At 34.5% G+C, this 5870-nt stretch overlaps 1 pseudogene; it reads left to right on the top strand.

Annotated features, from left to right (window-relative positions):
- The first annotated feature begins 4330 nt into the window (after positions 1-4330).
- LOC114902396 lies at positions 4331-4778 on the top strand (annotated as a pseudogene).
- Positions 4779-5870: the final 1092 nt, after the last annotated feature.

Consider the following 5870-nt stretch of genomic DNA (forward strand, 5'->3'; position numbering starts at 1 on the left):
TCTTTCTAGTAATTAAAGCAATATTGCCAGAAGAATGATATTGTAAGTCACCCTGAGGAGCCAATTAGCTTTTTTTTGTACATGATTTATGCAAACAAGCTTTAGTATGTCCTGAGATATTTATCTCAAATTAGGTCACATCTCCCAATTTTAAAATGTTACATTTCTCCTTTGTCTCATGAGAAAAACATCTTGTTCAATGAGTTTACATGGGCCATGCCCTTTATTAATTCTTGCATAATTTTTCAAAAGTACTGGATCTTCTGATTCATTCTTTTTTTTCTTGAAGTGTCACATCTGAAATATTCAGCAGAAACACATTTTTAAGCTGACTGTGTACTTAAAAAGAGCAAGAGACACTTTATTTCCTACTCCCTCCACCCTCCCCTCTCCCTTTCTTTCTTTCTTTCTTTCTTTCTTCCTATTTTGAATTAAAAAAAAAAAAGAACCTGATTTCCAATTTAAACCATTAGCAAGACCTGTGGTTGGATGCCATTATGGTACTAATGGATCCACAGTGCAATGTGACACCACTTGTGATTTCCATTGGGAGATACATGCTCATAATACACATGTTTACTTTAAGTCTAAAAGGGTATACTAATGGTTTCAGCACTTTAGTGTTAAGTAATGAAAAAATTTCCCCTTTGGTAGGAAACGTGTTGTAATGTAATCCATGTTTTCAAGGGATAATAGGGTCTTTTCTCCCTTAATTGGAACTATGCTGAAGTTTCAAATTAGATTCATGAATTAAGATGAAGCATGGACATGCTTGTAGTTTGCTCCAATTAACTCTCACCTCACCATCTCTCATAAATGAATCCAGAGATTTCATTCTCACAATCTTCAACTAGACACATGGTTGCTCTAACATTGTTCTAAGATTGCACTGCTCTAGATTATAACATTGGGTTTGTGTGTTTAAGATTTATTACATCATTGCATAGTTTGTTGATTTATTTGCTTTACTGAGTTTTATTTGAATATTTGATAGCTGATAAGTCCTAACAAGATAGATTACTTGTAAAAAATAAATAAAAGACTCTAATTCTTAGACTTGGTAAAAACATTCAAAATGTCAGGAAACAATGGCCTTGTCAATTTGCTCAAGCACTGTATCTTGAATCAATTGATTAGCTAGTTAACATATTCCTCTTATTTCCCCTTTTTCTCTTTTTTTTTATATTATTATTAGCAGTCTAAGCCATGGTAAGAAATAATACAATTTAGGACTCAGCTAGTGGAAATTGTACATTTGAGAATGAAGGAAATATTTAAATTAGATGAGAATATACTGCTTCCAGTTTGGTTGCTAGAAACCAGAGACCATCAGAGAGTTTAACCAGAGAATAAGCAGTCACTCTCTCAGTCTTAACTGCTTCCTAGGCACTTGTTATCCAAGCAGGGCAGAAGACAAGACAAGGGGAAAAGAGACCACTCATGATGGCCACATTTTCTTAGGAGATAAAGTTGTCAAATTGTTCATTGCAAGGATAAACCTTTCTATTCTTCTCCCTTTGAAATTTAGTCTTTACTCAGGAGGGCACACCATGGTGTGACTTCAAGAATCAACTAAAAACTCATATTAAGTCTAAACAAAATCTGACATTTGAAAGCACTTAGGAAGACTGTACATTCCCTGAAACCGTCAGATGCCATGTTGAATACCACATGTTTTGTAGCATGCTATGACAGCATGGATGCTTAGCTGCTTGCAAGTCAGATATTAAGTAACTGTAGAATATTACAACACTGCAGAGGGATAGTGACTCGTAGGAGTAGTTTATCATTAGGATTTAATATTAGTTAACCAAAAAGAACCTACTGCATAGCAAAGGGAACCCTGCTCAATATTCTGTAATAACCTAAATGGGAAAAGAATTTGAGAAATAATAGATACATGTATATGTATAAGTGAATCACACTGCAGTACACCTGAAACTAACAAAACATTTGTAATCAAGTATGCTCCAATTTAAAATAAAAATTAAAAAAAATTAGTTAAGTTGTGTTGTTGATGTGCATAGCTTCTTCATAATCTTTGCACATCTTCACTGGCTACAAGGTTCAGTGAGCAGATTCCATCTACATGTACCAAGCTCTTTATGCACAAGTGTGGGTATCTTCACCAGTCATTTCAAGGAGGCATTACAAAAGACAATTATTTCACTAGGGATGTTCCAGTTTATATAGTCTTCTTTATAATATTTTCTCTTAAATCTATCTCATTTTTCTTTTGTTGCAATGTTTTGTCATTGATATGGAGCTTTTAGACAACCATTAATTTTTGGTTAAATTTTTACAAAATATTGTTCATATCATATTATTTTGCCACTTGTTACCAAGACTATGAAATAATCTTAAAAACTTAACAAGATGGAACTTCAAAATCTGGCCACCCCAGGATACCAAAAGTTCTCCCCAAACTCATTGATTTTAATATACATGAACAGGGAATTAGAACAGTTGAGCTTCTAAATACATTCAAATTTGACTAAAAGTTATATTTTTCCTAAAGTTGTACTATTTTTTTTCATCCAAATTGTAAACTAAATGTAAAGAAATAGCACCATGGAGGTCTGTTATTATTCAAAATATGCCAGACTAATCATTACAGCGTCTCTGGCTTTTGCTGTTCCAAATGTCAGAGAAGTCAGAAACATTTCATCTGTTTGCCTCAGTTCCTTCACATCACTCTGTTGTAAGTACACAGAGCAGATATCACACACACACACTAAGTACTCTGAGACACAGAAGGGCTGTGTGGCTTACCAGTGGTTACAGAGCTGGCTTTCAACAGTACTGGAACAAATTCACACCTCCTTTTGCAATTCTCCTCTTCTTTACATTCAACTTTATTATCCATGTTAACAATGCAAGGTAGAGGCTGTAGCAGTAAGAAAAGGTTTATACATTTTAGGCATTAAATGTAGAATGGTACTTCCATACTGCGTTTATGTAATTAGATTGTCATGCAGCCTACATCTAATTTCAGTTCTTTGCTTAAAACTCACTCAATTGATCAAAAGTTCTTGCTACTTTAAAAATGTAATGATTGAATAATTCTGCTTTAAGTGGCAAAAATGTTTAATTTGGACAAACACTGATAAGAAAAGGCAATGGAAGACAGTAATAGGGCAGTCAATGCCAAGTGAAATAAAACAATTGTGCCAGCAGTTGGAATGCCATATGGAAAAATGAAACCTGGTTTCATAACTAGGATGGAAAAAAATCTGTCAAGCGTTATTTTTGTTGCATATTCATGACCCGATAAATTGTGTTAATTGCTAAAAGAATGAGGAGTTAACCAAGAATGGATTTATTGTGATAGAAATGGAATATGTTAAGAATCGCAAAGGGAATCTATATAGGTGGTAGTTAAGATTTTGCCTTTGTTTTTTTTTTCCCCTTAGAACTGGCAGGGGAAAAAAATAAGCTTTGTTTCATCCTTATTAAAATATATTTTCATATGTCTTTTCTACATTTATAACAGAAATATCAGAAATGTTGAGCCATTTAATATGAATTTTATTCTGTTTCATATAAATAAATAGATATGGGATAAAGGCATACACATTAAATGAAGAGAATTTTGAGCAATGTTCCAGGTTATGTTGTTCTGGAGAGTATTACCTGCTGCACACCTCCAACCATATATAAGATACTTTTCATTTTTTGTTGTTTTTTTGTTTTTGTTGTTATTGCTGGCTTTTACACAGAACATAGGAACTGTTAAGATTTAAAGTCCAGACTAATGTGAACACAATAATTTTAGACTCACATTTCCAATTGCCACCTTTCAAACTCTCCAATTCAAGTCAAATGTAATTTAAAACAATTTTACACACAAACCATGAATGCTGTTTTAAGTGCTAGCTTTCAGCAGATTATAAGAGGCAAATTTAACAGAACAAAGACATAAAAGCTACTAAGGGAATAGTTCCTGTTTTGTTTGTTTTTTAATAGACAGGGATAAATAGAAAACAGATTATACACTACAAAAAATGTTGCCACTTGAGTACTAAATGAAAGCAGCATTTCAGATACGCTAGCAATTACCCAAAGCTTTGGCTCGATCTACCTGGATAGCTCATAAGATCCATTCAAGGAAAACTGTGTTGTAGGAGCAGTCCTAGAATAATCTTTTAAAAGTTCTCTATTCTCATTTCCTAGAACTATTATATATTCTCACTAGGTTTTCCGAACTTCATACTAACCTAGGAAAGCTTTTTAGAATTTCCAGATGAGCTGAATGACCTAGCCTCAATGACGTAGAATCAACTACTCTTCTTCTGTGATTTCAGACAATTCAAGATCTGTTTTAGGCACGATGGCTTCAAGGTTATTCCGCAGAGCTGGAGCTCTGGGCGCGCAGGCCCTAGGGGCCTGCGTTCCCAATGGAGTCGCCGCAGTGCCGTCTATGGCATCTGGAGGTGGTGTTCCTACTGGTCATGAGCAGGCGACTGGGCTGGAGAGGGAGGTCATGCTGGCCACATGTCAGGGACCATACCCATAAAATGTTTGCCCCAAAGCCAGCCTCAAGTAGCAAGGAATACCCTAATTTAGTCCCCTCCATCACCAACAAGCGGATAGTGGTCTACATCCTTGAAGAGGACAACTGTGCTGTTATCTGGTTCTGACCACACAAAGGCCAGGCCCAGCAATACCCTAGCTGTGAAACCCATTACAAGCTGGTGCCCCACCAGCTGGCCCACCGACCCCCTGCACTAACTCACTCAAAATGTGGGGTACAGTTTCTTCTTTCCAATAAAGACTAGCCATTACATTGGCTCCTCCTCCAAAATAAATAAATAGATTTAAAAATAAATAAATAAGTAAATAAATAAAGATCTGTCTTTCGGTATTCTAACGTGGAAAAGAAAGTCATGGCATCATCAAGAACATAAGTAAAGCTGTTTAAGTTGAGACATCATATTTATGCAAATTAAAATTTTGTCTGTGAAATTACCATATACAGATTTTTGTCAGAGACGTGCCTACTAGCACAATTATGCCAGCCTGAAACGATAAGGGATATGCACCAAACAAATTATACAAACCAACTGATGCTGCGTTATCCATTAATGTATCCTAAACTTATTCAATAATTTTCACTAGTAGTAATCTCTAGGATGAAATTTATTTCCCATTTGCTACCATAATAAAGGAAAATTTGAAATGTACTATCAATGGAAGAATAATACAATATGAAAATAACTACTATTTTAAAACAAAAAATTGCAGAATAAGTAATAAGTAACCAATTTTCAGAAGTGGTTGCAAATTATACATCTTTCTTAATAATGAATCAATTTTTTATTACATGCCATTTTTGAATGTGATATGGATTTATATCCTCTTTACATGGATCTAAAGCGTATACATTAGATCAAACTGGTTCATTATTGTGAAATCTGGCACTTACAAAACTACCATGTGGACAAAGCACTGTAAGCCCTGTGTTTTAAGGCCAATGCCTGATACCATGTAGAAAACCAACACATACACTTTTTTGCTCAAACAACAGTGCTAGACTGAATTGCAGGGTAGTTAGTCTCTTTACTCCAGTACCTCTTAATGCTGTGTCAATGCTCAGAAGAATATAGGTTACTAAATGTATTTTTTAAAGGTAAATTTTTAATTTAATATTGAAAACAAACCAAAGATGAAATTATATGCATATTTCAAGAGGTGGTAAGATAAGGTAATAATCACAAAGATAATAAAATATCCACAATAAGTACTACTATTTATCAAGCAGCCAGGAAGTGTCAGGCAATGTAAAAACTACCTTACACTTATTATCTCATGCAATATCACAACTACTTTAGACATGAGGAAATTCGTTTCCAAGTGACATTCAGGAAGCT

The sequence above is a fragment of the Monodon monoceros genome, unplaced genomic scaffold (assembly GCF_005190385.1).
Source record: "Monodon monoceros isolate NGI ecotype Baffin Bay Population unplaced genomic scaffold, NGI_Narwhal_1 Super_Scaffold_20, whole genome shotgun sequence".
Taxonomy (NCBI): Eukaryota; Metazoa; Chordata; class Mammalia; order Artiodactyla; family Monodontidae; genus Monodon; species Monodon monoceros.